General features: G+C 40.9%; 1 protein-coding gene and 1 long non-coding RNA gene across 2 annotated transcripts in view; one reads left to right on the top strand and one right to left on the bottom strand.

The window, feature by feature from the left end:
* The window catches only part of LOC123768467 (uncharacterized), a 26,572-nt gene extending 22,727 nt beyond the window's left edge, over window positions 1–3,845 (top strand). The window contains 5 exon segments of the mRNA XM_045759033.2: window positions 798–1,018; window positions 2,180–2,231; window positions 2,685–2,743; window positions 3,078–3,139; window positions 3,702–3,845. The gene's annotated coding sequence lies outside the window, so the exon portion shown is untranslated.
* Window positions 3,671–15,643, bottom strand: LOC138371412 (uncharacterized). The gene is made up of 4 exons (XR_011230449.1): window positions 15,571–15,643; window positions 12,693–12,856; window positions 11,351–11,449; window positions 3,671–3,769 (listed from the first exon to the last, which is right to left on the bottom strand). It is a non-coding gene; the product is annotated as an uncharacterized lncRNA (long non-coding RNA).

The raw sequence follows: 15,643 nt of genomic DNA, 5'->3' as shown, positions 1-15,643 counted from the left end.
GCCGGACAAAGTGATTAAAGAAATTGAATAGAACGAAGTGGTTTGCCAGGGTGCTTAACATTTAGTTTAGTTCACTTACTATGCAGCCCATGCTTAAAGAATGCAAGTTTATCATATTGAATTTACCGTAGTTTTACTGCATTTAATATACCGTTTTTACCCTATTTAATTATGTCGGGTAAAGGCCGGTCGTGGAAAGTTCCTAATATAGCAAGTTTTAAAGGAGAAGTGTGAGTTAACTTTAACGCTTAAGTTAGTGACCAATTAGCTTGGTCTATTGAGGAAAGTTACTAGAATTTAACATTGAAAGTGCCATTTCTCTACTCTTTGAGAAACATGACTAGATACATGAATCGCATAGTTTTATTACTAAATGTTCATGGATTAGGTTGCATAGTTGAGGAAATAGTGATAAGGTTTGTGATTTTGTGTACCTTCTCTTCAGCAGAGATTTTGATAGTGGCGCAAAATTGATAGGGGCTCTGATCATTGGGAATGCTGACTGAAGTTGATTAGGTCATGGCTATACCAAAGGAAATTAGTATAAATGGGGTTAAGTTGGGAGAAGTGTTGTAAGTAGTGCCTAAAAGCTCTCCTTGGACCTCGGTTATTCGCAAGATTATGGTTTAGACTGCAATAGTTGCAGAATTGGCAAACAAAAAATACCGATGCCCTATATAGTTTTGTAATGGTTATGACTACCAGATGCAGTTTAATGCTGACACATGTAAGGTTTGGGGGCTAGGTAAAGATGAGATAGATGGTGTAGATTATTAAGAGTATTAAATTTTTTGCAGGTGGTAAATTCTTCCAGAGCTGGCACTCCTCTCCAGCCTGGGATGTTGATTGGTTAGTCTTCAACTGCCTCCCAACATGGTAGTGAGGTCCCGAGCTGACATGCAGTGAGGAACGTGGAAAGCTTCCTGAATTGGCACATGGTATGCCTCCCTTTCAAACCAGCAGCTGGCACAAATGTTGCAGCTAACATCAGAATAGTGGATGAAGCCCACACTAAAATGTAAGTGGTACAGTAAATGGACACCCCCCCCCCCTCTTGACACTGAACAGTTGGGAGGAAGAGGGGGGGGGGGGAGAAAGTGTGGCTTATAGTTCTATTGCTACAGAATCTTTTGCCATAAGCCAGTGGCAGTGCCTATATGCACTTGCTATTCAGAATCTCCCCCTTACATAGTTAATTAAAAATGAAATGCTGTAGACAAGCTTAACTTTTGAAGGGGGGCAACATTTTCGTTGCCATCAAAGCACATCAAAGATGCTCTGAGCTAACTTCCCCTGGTCATTAGTGAATGGTGGCCAGTAACTCTATATTAGGAACTTTACTGCCATTAGAGTCCATTCCGAAAGTGTGCACTTCTGCTGTATCTGCCAGTTTGCTAGAAATTGAAATTGGCATACTTGCTCAGCAACTACTTGCCCTCTTGTACCATGTTACTCAACCATAACATAACCACCACACCACCCATTCCTCTAAAATAACATCCCATATGATAAAAACTTCTGCTTTTAATAAATATTTATAATTTTAATATTGGCTTCCATGGTGTATTAATCATTCCTTTGGCAGAACTGTAGCTAAATTGTTCCCACAATTAATCCATTAACAGTACTGTATCAGGTTCATAAAGAAATTTATAATAAAGACCAAGTGTGGTCATGAGTGCTGCAGATGGGGGAGATAGAACCTTACACCTGCAGAAGTGTGGTGATAACTAGAGAGAATATGGCCTTGTATAGTTGCTAGTGTAAAAATATTACTAAATTTAGTAAAATCAGTCTTGGTAGTATAGTTGGGTTAATTATGAATTTTCAGACTAAAAAGCTTGGTACATAATTAAACAGAATAAATGTCCCCCTAGTAGTAAGCAGTGGTTGCAAAAGAATAAATTTGTATATATAAATTTTGTATTGCTTTTATTCAAATGTTATACATGGTTAAATTAAAGTTTTTGCAATGTTCCAGAAAAATGTTCATGACTAAAGTTGTTGGAAAATAAAATTTGTATAGCATGTTGACTTGAAATGACTATAGCTTTGTAATTAATAAAGATGGGACAACAAGATAGTGTGCCATTTAAAACGGCAACTGTTAAACTGGTACGAACAAAATGCCATCGCTATGCAAATAACTTTTTAGTAATATTTGCTGTTCACATGACAGGTTGTGGAAGGTCCTGGCAACAGAGCTGCAGGAAAATACTTGCAGATCTACAGTAAGTAGTGTTGTGTACATTGGAATTAGAGGGTAGAAGTTAATTGCTAAAAACCTATTAAATATTAGGGTATGGAAATTGAATGGGTATGGAAGTCTAGGCTTAGGCTAGTGGGTACCATATCTGCAAGTTCAGTCCTTTCAGGAATGTATTGAATAGAATGGTATGTTGAAATTGTGAAAATTGTAATGTGGGGCATTAGATCATAAACATAGTAGAGGGTGTTTTATTAATAAAATTTTAATGAAATATAAATCTTGTTTAGTTAACATTAAATGTTTGTTAAATAAGCTTTAATCTATAAATGTATAACACTGTTAAGGGTAATCATGAGTCAAATAAAGTTAATGGTAGGAAAAGTTTTGTTCTAAGTGATGGTATTTTTCCCTTGAAAGTAAAAAAAAATATTCAATGTTTACTTTAGCTTGGTTTTAAATTTATATAGTTTTCCAGAATGTGGTTTGGAAAGTCCAGAAGTCCCTCTGTCAGTTGGAAGAGTTAAACAGAATCAGGTGAGTTGTAGTAAAGGTTAATCTGAATAGATTTGCATAAAAGTAAAAAAATAGTAATAACTTAAACAATATAGCATTGGCTAAAGATAAATGTAAATTGCCATTGAAGTGCAGTTGATAGTTTCTCAAATGACATTTACTGAAACTTGGCAAATTGATGCCATATATATTTATATTGCTAAATTAGATCTTTACTACTGCTAGTAGAATATGTAGGAAAGGTAAATTCCTTAAAGAAATTTTTTCCATCTGAATTTGTAAACTACTGAATGCTAATTTGAAAAGTAAAGCAAGATTGGCTTTAAATCTGAAATTAATTTGTTATATTTTTCAGGTGAAAGTGATTATGATGCATGGACTGGCTTGGAGTGAGTCTCCTTTACTCTATGAAAGTGGGTGAGTTTGAATTTGATGTTTTAGCTATATCAATGACCTAATCTTAATTCTCTTATCTAGTCCATTTATAGGTGTGTAACCATGTCCTACTGTTACAACCCACAGGGGATGATGCAGTTTGTACTGATCCTACCCCATTTCATAAAAGGGGACCAGGCAGTCTTGCAGATTTCCCTGGCTTGGCTTTTTCAGAGCTTTGCTCTACTACCCATCTAATAGATGGACTAGATTGGCATAGGTTTAGGGACCCTTAACAATGGTTACATTGTTAATTCTCACAGGGCTTGTTTGCTGAATGGGTGGATGCATCTAAAACTTTAGTGCCTGGCATGCATTGTACAGTGCTTTGAGAAAAGCATATGTACAATTGTGTTGATGGCACTAAAGTGGTGGATGTAATGCACCCATTCAGGGAACAAGCTCTGCACTAAAACCAGAGGAAGGGATAGGCCTTGCTGAGCCTATCTTAAAAGATAGGAAGTTAGGATTTTTGGGGCTTATTATTAGGCATTGGGGATAATGAAAGTAGTGTCCCTGTTTAATGTTTATTTTTCTTTTACAGGTGATTGTCTCTAGAGTTGTCTTGGCCTTTTGGATCTTCTGTTCATCTAGGAGCATCTGTCCCACAACCTGAAACAGTAATAAATATTAGATGTATTATAAATACTATATGTAAAACTTATTAAATAAAACAATTTTAATGAAACTACTTTATACCTTATCCTGAAATTATGCTGGAAATTATTGTTTACTACTATTGATGCAATGTTTAAACATCTGAAATTTTTTTACTTTGAAAATAAATAATTGGTAAAATTTACACCTATTTGTAACTTGTTACATAGGTGCATGCAAAATGCATTGAAGAGATGTAAAAGTGGACTACCTATTCAATTTACATAAACTAACAAATATTGCAAATTAGTCTGAAATATTAAAGTGGAAAAATTTTTAGCGAATATTTTAGTTTTCATATTTGAAAGTAAATTTAAAGCTATGCAACACCTAAGCTTTGTACAAATTATGATTAAATTAACTAAAGATCATTGTTAAATTTACAAAACATTTGAAAAGTGACACTGAAGCATCTATACAACATGGTTTTCACAAAGTCTTTGGTAACTTAAATTTAATCAAAGCTCTTAAATGATTTGTCTGCCAAACTCTTCAGATATTCTGAAATATTTTACCTAGATTAAAACCATCATTGTTTGAAAGTGCAAAACAGATTACTGTCAATTAGTTTGACCTAACATCTGCAAGGTCCTGAAGGAATGGAATTTTTTTGTAAAACTGTTTGCTAAAAACAAACCCTGCCTAATGAACCTGCTCATTTTTTTTTTAGAAATGGTAATTGCAACATTACCAAAGGCCATTGTTTTAATAGCCAAAGTACCAAATGAAAGACCAAGAAGCAACAAACAGGTACATGGTAGAAAGGACAAAAGAATGGTTATGAGGACCCTTTCATTTGTTAAAGAAATGACTGGGGAAAAATGCTGTCATACCACAAGGGGTCTTAACCCTTGTCATATACATCACTGACATTAATCTAAATATTACCAACCACAAAAATAGCTGATTACGTTATAAAGAATATAATATTGAGGCCTTAATGCAGATCTCTAACTCTACAAATAGTAACAAGACTGGCAATTTCTTAATATAAAACAAAAAAAAAATCCAAGACCTTGCACGTGAGCCAGAACAATCCATATCACAACTACCACATTAAAATGAAACAACAATGAAGGTAAGGTAATTACCAAAAGAAGACACCAAACCGGGAAGGCCATGCAGCACCATCAAAGTGCGAAATAATCAGAGGGCGCTAAATATCGCCAAGAATGCCAATACGAGAACAAAAACGCACAAGGCGAACGATATCAAAAGTATCCGATTCACCTAGAATTCTATCGAGGGGCGAGGGACGGTCGGAAAGCAAGACACACGCTCGTCCTGGAAGTCAGGACATTCAACAAGGATATGCACAACTGTAAGAGGGACAACGCAATTCGGACAATAAGGAGCAGGGCGGCGCTCTAAGTGACCGTGAGTTAAGCGGGTATGACCAACCCACAGCCGTGCCAAAGCAGTGTCCCACCGCCGGTTACGGTGGTAGGAGGAAGGCCACGGGGACACACTAAGTTTGAGAGTACGCAGCTTGTTACCAACCACAGAGGGCCAACAACCCTGCCAACGGGGAAGAATGAATAACAGGATAAAAGTCGGAATAAGGAATACCTTTACGGGAGATGGGACAAGAACGGATAGCTTCCTTAGCGGCAGCATCCGCACGCTCATTGAAACACCAATATGGCTGGGAACCCAGCAAAACTCTCTTATTTCTAAATTTAAATCAGTAAACAGCCAATGTTGAATCTCAATGACCACCGGATGGACAGGATTAAAGGACCCTAGAGCCATGAGGGCACTACGAGAATCAACTACAACCACAAAAGAGGAATGAGAATGAGAAAGCAAGAGACAAAGAGCATAGAGAATAGCATAAAGTTCTGCCGTAAAGACGCTAGCCTCCGAAGGGAGGCGACACATGTAAGTACGGTCAGGAAAAACAACAGAGTAGCCCACACCATCCGCAGACTTAGACCCATCAGGGAAGATGGAAATAGAGTGGGAGTGCGAAGAAAAGTGCTCAAGGAAGAGGCTTTTCAGAATTGTAGGAGGGGTAAAGGCTTTAGTAATACAAGTCAAGGACGTACAAAACTTGGGAAGGGGGACTCTCCACGGAGGTAATGAAGGAACAATATGAGGAGAAACATTAGAAATATGAACAGAAAGAGAATCCTGTAAGCGAGATAACTGCACAGAAAGTGGGAGACAATGAAGAGGAACAGGAACCACAGGAGGAGGAAAAGTCAATGCACGACAGAGGCGAGAGGAAGGATGTTGGAAGGACCGCGCAAGATAGCGAAGACAGTAGCGATCACGGCAGTCCTGAAGAGAGAGAAAGCCAGTGTCAACATACAAACTAAGGGCGGGAGTTGAACGAAAGGCACCAGAGCCGAGACGCAACCCAGTATGGTGCAAAGCATCAAGACGGCGAAGAGTAGAAGGAGAAGCAGAAGTTTAGACAGGACGAGAGAGGAGTGCAAATAGAGGAGCGTGCGCCTATCCGCTCCCCAAGAAGTATGGGACAAAACCTTAAGGAGGTTAAGGGCCTTAGAGCATTCAACTCGGAGGCAAGAGATATGGGCTGACCCAGACAAACGAGTGTCAATGACTAACCCCAAAAGCTTCGCGGAATCCCTGTACACAATGAGATGGCCATAAAACAACAACAATGAAGTAAAGGTCCTTTCAGTAAGAATCTATCATTCACTGAAAGTTGCTGCAGTTAAAAATAAAAGAAAATACAAGTCCCTAGAAATAAACAAGCAACCTTTTTGACTAAGGAAAAGAAGGTAGTTATTCTAAGTCTAAGTATTCACTTAGATAACTGTATCCAAGCATAGAGGTTCCCCCCCCCCTTCCCTTTCAGAAAAACATCTACTTTCGAAAAAGTTTAACATTGGCCAACAAAAATGATTCCAGAACTAAATTGCCTAATACCAGGAACAACTGAGAGCCATGAAAAACACTGCAACCCTCTCCTACCCCCAAGTCTTATGCTATTTATGATCCAAGGTAATTTGAGATACTATACTTCCTACAGACGAGTCTAGTGAGAGGGTGATCTCCTGGCGATTAAATTGAAGCACGATACAGGTGTCAACGAACATCAGTCAGCCCACTTGTCAGCACAGTGGATAACTAATGACATCATAATCTGCAGTGTTGTATGCCTCCCTGTGGCCATTTAAATCAATAAAACACAGGGTTGTGGCAATGTTTACAGCATAAGGCAAGGTATAGAGGAATCCTGGAATGCCATGTAATGTGTAGTCCTTGAATGTGCTTTAGGCAACCAAATTGAATAACAACATTTCTGGTGTTCGGGTATATAATCCGAGTTTCTCATTCGGTATAATGTTTTAAACCTAAATAGGAATTCACTTTAAAGGTCAATTTAATTGGAAAGTGCTAACCAGATTCCAAATTACTGAACTCTGAAAGTACTACAAGGCAAGTTTAACCGAATGAGTGTTTGCCTATCCATACCCCCATGAGGTATGTGACAACACTGAATAAAGAAAGGGTCTTTGAGCATTCACCGTGCAAGTATTTGACATGACCAATATAGCCAAGTGTTAAAGATCATTCTAAGCAGTTCTGCACAATCCATATACTATCAATTAATATAATTGTACAATGGTGCTTGGTGGATGATATTTCCTATTAAAACTCATTGGACAACTGTTTGTATTAGACATTTTAAACCTACAAATGGTAGCCCTAGATATCGCACTACAGTATTAATTACAAGATGAACAATGTAAAATCAATACCACAACAGCAAAGGATGACTGATTTTCAACAACCGACAAACACACAGGTCTAACACCAGCCATCCCGAGAGAGGACGTCCCAAGCATGTACACCCCACAACTTTACATCACCTTTGCTACCTCACGCGAGCACGCAACAGCATGAGGATGTCATACTCCCAAACCAACTCCTTGCACTTTGAGGCTTTAACAACTCAACATTTAAAAAGTTGATTTAAAAAATCAAACACCTGAATTTTTCCTTAATTAAATTTACTAGGGAAATGCACACCAAGCCATGAAACTTACAATGAAGATGAACAAACTACACACAACTGTCACCAAACTTCCACATACCACCCCCTTCTCATTCCTGCCCTCCCTCCTTAGGTGCTCTGATTGGCTGAGCACCTGAGCCACCACCACTCACCTCTTGTGAGAGCCTAAAGCATGTTTGGTTGCACTTTAAAAGTTCCCGAGTGTACTCGCCTAATTGTGAGTACCGCCTGCCCGGTTCACCATTTTGTTTTTCAATCTACCTCAATTTACCCCTTTACAGTCAAATATTATGCAAAATTCTGTTTAAGACTTGTCCCTTCTTAACTTAAATAACTGCTTTGGCCATCTGCAATCTTTCTAGGTGGGTAACAATGACTCTTGAGGCCAGAAAGGACTTATCAGACGGCGATCATAACAATACGGTACACACACAAAATCACAACCTGATATACACCGAAGCAGAAAATCCACTGGAGCTGTCAGGCAACGTAAACCCTTGCCCAAGGCACTGGCAGCTGCATACTCTACCACAGTATATTACTGACTTTGTAAAAGTCTTACAACCGGATTTCCCCATAAATCACAGCAAGTTTTGAGGCCACTCCTTGAGTCAACGTCTTACGTAAGCCCTACAAGCACTCAGGTGAAGGCTGAAGCAGTTCAACACCATACGCCCCAACTTCAAATACACAGTTGAGAGGCGGGACCAAAACGTGATTTTCTGTGTGTGCCTGAAGTTGGGGCATACGGTCTTGCTTCACCCTTCACTTTACCCTTCACCGGCGTACTTCAGGGGTTTTATTTAATACTTGGACTGGCTTCAGTAGGGCCTCCAGACTTTCTGTGGCTTCACAAGTGTCACGTGAATCTCCTGCATAGCAGTGGAACTGCCTTTACCCTTCACCTTCAATGCCTCTGCACTGGAAGTATACATCTACACCAGCCCAGAAGAGTCATCAGTCCTGCCACCTCTCCATACCCCCCCAGGGCCTGGCACGGCCTGGTACGACTCAGAGGCAAGCCGGGCGCCACTGTTAACTGGCAGTTTGTCCCCACAAACAAGCAGTTAGCCGCCTTCAACTGACAGTGGTACAGCTCAACACAAAGGCACCGCCAGCCACAACGAGCAGTTTGCTAGTTGACCAGATGTCCACCTCGTGTTGACACTGGATGAGGCATCACCGCCGGACTATATAAAGAGCGCTGCCTCCCTGGAGAAGCAATCTCTCCCTTAGTGCTCTAGGATCACCTTCGTGTCTCTAACCCGTCGTCCGCTTCCAGCCAACGTCGTGTGACTGATGCCATGGTGGTATGGTAGCTGTCTTCAGAACACCAGTATATCTTCATACTTTTATTCCTTGCTTATAGTTTATTTTTTGCATTTAAGGTCATACTAACTTGTTCACCTTTGCATTACATGATAGTCAAGTATTGTCATGTGTTATTTTTGTTCATTACTATTTCAGTAAATTGTTTAATTATTTGATAATTTTCATTTGTTTCCACCTGCAACTTACACACTGCAAGGCCAATAGCAGCATTTCTTTCATTTATGTGAGGGAGAGCCATACCATCTTGGTTCAGTATAGCTGTGATACCATAACCCGTCACACAAGATATCCAGTTGTAAGACTTTTACCATCAGTGGTGGTAGAGTATGCAACTGGCAATGCCTTTGTTACAGGTTCGCTTCATCTCACAGCCCCAGTGGATTTTCTCACACATTTGAATACATGAAACAACTTTATTTGATACATTCCAAACCAAAGTACTGTACAGTACAGTAATTATCAAACCATCAAATGTGTGGGATAATCATAGTGCGCTAAATATCACTAACGTCGCCAATACAAGAACAAAAACGCATACGGCGAACAATATCAAAGGTATTGAATTTACCAAGAATTTTATCGAGGGACAATTGACAGTGAGGGATGGTCGGGAAGCAAGACACGTAAGTCCTGAAGTCAGGACATGTAGAGACAACGGTTTGGACAATAAGAAGCAGGGCAGCGCTCCATTAAGTGCCCGTGAGTTAAACGTGTATGACCAATATACAACCTCGCCAGAGCCGTTTCCCACCACCAGTTACGGTGGTAGGAGGAAGGCCACGGGAACACACTACTCTTAAGAGCACGCAGTTTGTTACCAGTAACAGAAGACCAAAAACCCTGACAACGGGCAAGAATGGGGAAATGAATAACTGGGTAAAAGTCATAATAAGGAATACCTTTACGGGAGATGGGACAGGTACGGATAGCTTCCTTAGCGGCAGTGTCCGCACGCTCATTTAAGAACACACCAATATGGGTGGGAATCCAGCGAAATTCCACTGTCTTAAATCTACTGGAGATAAGAAACAGCCAATGTTGAATTTCAACTACCAAAGGATGGACTGGATTAAAGGATTCTAGAGCCATGAGGGCACTGCAAGTGTCAACTACAAACACAGAGGAGGATTGACAGCAAGAAAAGAGTTGATGAAGAGCATAGAGAATAGCATAAAGTTCTGCCATGAAGATGCTAGTCTCCGGAGGCAGGAGACACAAAGGTGCAGTCAGGAAAAACAACAGAGTAGCCTACACCGTCTGCAGACTTAAGACCCATTGGTGAAGACGGAAATAGAGTGGAAGTGTGAAGAAAAGTGTTCAAGGAAAAGGTGATTTAGAACTGTAGGAGGGGTAAAAGTTTTAGTCATGTGGGTCAAGGCTTACAGAATTTAGGAACGGGGACCCCTCCATAGGGGCAAAGACGGAATGACACGAGGGGAAATATTGGTAACACAAACTGAAAGAGCATTTTGTAAGAGAGACAACCGTACAGAAAGAGATAGGTGGTGAAGGGGAACAGGAACCACAGGATGGGTAAAGGTCAAGGCATGACATAAGCAAGAGTGAGGGTGCTGTAAGGACCGTGCAAGGTGGAGAAGACAGTAGCGATCATGGCGATCCTGTAGAAACAGGACGCCAGTTTCAACATACAGGCTTAGGGTACGTGTCGAAGGAAAGGTACCAGAGCTGAGCCGTAACCCAGTATGATGCAGTGTGTCCAGATGGTGAAGGGTAGAAGGAGAAGCAGACGAGTAAACAGGGCCATAATCGAGTTTAGACAGAACGAGAGAGGAATGTAAAGAGAGGAGCAGTGTCGATTAGCTCCCCAAGAATTATGGGACATGACCTAAAGTTAGTTAAGGGCCTTAGAGCATTCAACTCGGACGTAAAAAATATGGGGCGACAAAGACAAACGAGTGTCAAAGATTAGCCCTAAAAGCTTTAGCAGATTCTTTGTACAAAAGGGGATGACCCCTGTTACCTAACAGTAAATAGGTATCTGGGAGTTAGCTGTTACAGGCTGCTTCCTAGGGGGGTGCGTGTGTGGGAGAAAAAAAATTTAGTAGTTAACCACTGAACTGCTCTGTCTCCAAATAACACCCTGGTGCACAAGAAATAAATTCTTTCCAAAAATTTTTTTTCTCTTCTTATATTGTTAAAATGCAGAGTCTGATCACGGGGAAACTAAACAAAAAATATTGTATGTGACTTACTTTAGCTGCGATGGAGCTGGGAAGTTGAGCAAATTATGGGCGCTGAGCGTTGGAGCGATGGGGGTCTGTCGGCCCCGCCACCCCGTGCGACGGCAGTTGCTGCGAATAAAATGTTGCGCAATTATTTTGAAGTTTCTCATTCATTTCTTCCTTTTTTTTGCTGTAATATTATTTAAAAGTGTGTAATTTGTGGAATTTATATAATTCAAAGTATACAACATCGCTATGCTCAAAATTATGGGCCTCATATATGCGACATATTCTACAATCAAACAGTGCTTTTGCTGTTATTACACTATATACACACATTGTATATACCCATCTACGTATGTATTCACCATAACGATCCACTATGTTGGTATGGTGAGCCCAAAATCATGAGTGAGCTGCCACACCCTGCCAGTCCTCCCTCCCTCCTCCAACACATTACTCGCCAACATTCCTCCTCCCAAAATACTGTTATTGTGTTTATTACACTATTTACACACGTTATGTATAAGTATGTACATGTTTTATTCATGTACATACGTACATACTTGCCATCTCCTCACCTCTCTCTCTTGCCTACTTAATGCTCTTGCTTCCCTCATCTCATCACAATCGACTTTATAATGGTCCAGGATGGATCGAAATGTCGTCGTCTATTCAATTTCCAGTGTGTGGTTTGGTCAACAATGAAATCTTCATGCAAGATCTTATAAAGAAAACCCCTAGAACGAGTTTTGCAGATACGAAAGAGTTTAAGGTGAGTAGGGGATGGTTTGAGAAATTTTGAAAAAAGACGTGGTATTCATAGTGTTGTGAGGCATGGTGAGGGTGCCAGCTCAGACAAAGTAGGGGCTGAAAGATTTGTTCGTGATTTTAAAGATTTTGTAGATACTGTATTGATGGATATATTCCACAACAAGTGTTTAATTGTGAGGAGACATGACTATTCTGGAAAAAATTGCCGAAGAGGACATACATTACCCAAGAGGAGACGTCACTGCCCTGACACAAGCTAACTTGGGCTAACTTGTGTCTTGATAGGCTAACTCTTGTGCTGTGTGGCAATTTGAAAATTAAACCCTTGCTCGTGTATCATTCCGAAAATCCAAGAGTTTTAAAAAATATATAACTTGCAGAAAAACTGATGTAGAGTGGTTTGCCCTGCCATCAAAAAATATCTGCAAGAGAAAAGTTTGACACTAAAGGGCCTGCTTCTCGACAATGCTCCTGCTCATCCTCCAGACTTGGAGGATGCATTGTTGGGGCCACTTTTTTTTTTTTAGGGATATTCCTGCATGGGCCCTAAGTTTCTGGCTAATGAACCAATGACATGAAGGAGGAGTTTTCAACCTACCTTGTGTTAGGTGTGCAGGGGTCAATAGGCTGAACATAATGTCAGGAGCAAAGGGGGGCGTTTGCCTCTTCAAACACAATTGTAACCATCTTCATCTCTTCGAACTATCCTAAATGCTCTCTTCACCTGTCTGACCAAATTGGGTGTCCAGACCACCTTTGAATCTGAAATTGTAAAATTAATTGTGATTTCAGAATATTCAGTCCATTTATACTAACAAAATTATATACAGTATACTGTAATTGAAATTTTACAGAATGATAAAGGCAATTTAGTAACTTTGTTAAAATGCACATGGGGGAAATACATGAAAATAGGTTAATATGGTTTGCAAGGTTGATGGGAAATGTTTATTACTTTTATAATTTAAAAGATGTATAGCCCTGATACTCCATCCTGGGTGCATTCCACCAGGTAATGACCACAGCAAAAGTTTTCTACGAGGCTCTATTGTCACACAAACTTTTCACATTTTCAAACTTGATTCATCTTTTTCCCCCTCGTTCCAGGGGTTTTATTTAAAAGGTCTTCATTCAAATGCCTTGGTTTCTCACAAATGATGGCCTCTGAAATGCTATCACCTGCTAACTCCTTGTTGTGTATCCAAATTAATAAAAACTTTTTAACATCCTCAAGTGTTTGTGTTCTTTGTTTCGGGATTGTTGATATGCCCTTTGCCACTTTAATGCTCATAATGTCCTTCTTCTTAGCAAGTATAGTGCATATTGTTGACATAGATTTGTTGTACTGCCTAGCTAGTTCAACAACCTGTGCACCATTTTGATGTTTATGAATGCTCTCTTGTTTTTCCTCTATGGTCATTCTCACATGCCCATACGTATATCAACAAACTCCTTTCCCGAGGCTAAGTTTGTAACCCGATTCAAATTTTTCGAAGAAATTAGGCTCGTAACCCGAAAAGTTCATAAATATTCATTCGTAAGCCGAGGTGTCACTATATATAACTAAAAAATTAAACTCAAGATTACTTTCAACCCCCACCCCTTTTGCTCTACTCCATCGCCACCTACCTTCACCCCCCTCTATGATGTACTCTTCCATAGACACCTACTTTTGCCCCCCTCCTCCCCTCTACTCCTCCATCATCACCTACCTTCACACCCCCTCCCTTCTCCTCCTCCATCGTCACCTTCCTTTCACCCTCCTCTATGATGTACTCTTCCATAGACACCTACGTTCACTGCATATAATGCTCCCCTCTACTCCTCCATCGTCACCTACTTTCACCCCCCCTCCGCTCTACTCCTCCAGGGTCGCAGACAATTTCACGAGCGTGAGAACTACGAGTTCTCTAACCACTCACACTCCTACTCTCTCACCAGTGAGGGGGAGGGAAGGAGGGAGGAAATGAAGGAAGAAAGGTGGGGGAGAGAGAATAGGCAGGGGGGAGGAGGGCCTAGATACATTTCTTCCATATAGATAGGTAGACTGAGGGAGAGCTGCTTGCCAAGAGCCCTATCAGACAGGCTTCCTATTCCTCAACCCTCCCTAATATGCCACATCCTGGTCAGGACAACTTGCTCGATTGTTATTCTTGGTGTGACTCGAGAACTGACCTCGAGGCGGGGCATGGGCATGGATTATCTCCCTGGGGCACGCACCTCCCTGCCCCAGCTCTCTCTCTCTCTCTCTCACATAATCTATCAAGGGTCTAACATGAGGTCATTGTGCCTACCAGAAGTGTATATGTCCAAGGCTGGCCACCTGTCTGGACCATTCAAATGTATAAACACGTAATTAGTCTATTAAAATTATATATAGTGCTACAATTATAAATTAATTTGTTCATGGTCATTCGTTTATCAGTATTTTAATATGAGGTATATATACGCATGTATGTATACGTTGACGTACACATATATGATTATGTGTATGGAATGATTATGATTATGTGTAATCATATATGATTATATCTAATGGAATGTATTAGTAAGTGATGTGGTGGAGGCTGACTCCATACACAGGTTCAAGTGTAGATATGATAAAGCCCAATAGGCTCAGAAACCTGTACACCTGTTGACTGATGGTTGAGAGGTGGAACTAAAGAGCCAGAGCTCAACCCCAGCAAGCACAATTAGGCGAGTATATGAACGAATGCACATGTACACTTTCAAATGAATTAAGATACCTTGAGATACACAATGACTTAGTTTAAATAGTTTAAACACATTATGGTACTGATTTTGACATGCTGATGTCTGGAAGGGAGAGGGGGTGTGGGGGGTTATTGTCTGAGGTGGAGGACCAGAGGAGGGGGTCAGTGGAAGGATGGTGGCTGGAGGGATGCCATTGTTCTAATGGTTATGAAAACAAATATTGATGGCAGGAATTCAGTGGGTGTGTACTTCAGCCGCACCATCACCATACTGTGCCCTGCTACAACCCCCCCCCCCCCCCCCAACTCCACCCATGCTGTGCGGGGCGTATTACACATTATGGGATAACCAACTGTCTGTCCATTCCTGTCTGCTCGTTATACTGCCCTTCCTTTTGAAAATTGTCTGCTTTATCGACTTCCTTCAAGACCACACGTTAGCCTCTTATCACACCCTCTTACCACTCTCAGGGAGCCGGCTCTTCTATACAATAGTTACCACTCAGTCCCCAAGGTGAAAGAGTGTCCGGGCATATGACTTGTTACGTGTACTTATTTGCGATTCGTTTGGGCTGTCACGTGTGGTGATTAGTGTTGGGTAAGGCTAGGCCAGGTCAGGTCAGACTAGGCCAGGTCAGACTAGGCTAGGTAAGGCTAGGCCAGGTCAGGTCTGGTCAGGTCTGGCTAGGCCAGGTCAGGCCAGGTCAGGTCAGGCCAGGCCAGGCTAGGCAGGGTGAGAGAAGTAAAGCGGCATGTACTTACGTTTCCGAGAAAGTAGCGGCGGTAGTATATTGTTGATTTAGATTCGACAACATCCTGAAGCTAGTAGGTGTTG

Source organism: Procambarus clarkii, chromosome 35 (assembly GCF_040958095.1).
Source record: "Procambarus clarkii isolate CNS0578487 chromosome 35, FALCON_Pclarkii_2.0, whole genome shotgun sequence".
In the NCBI taxonomy this organism is placed as follows: domain Eukaryota; kingdom Metazoa; phylum Arthropoda; class Malacostraca; order Decapoda; family Cambaridae; genus Procambarus; species Procambarus clarkii.
Note: the sequence above shows the minus strand (reverse complement) of the source record. Positions and strands in the feature narration are given on the sequence as shown.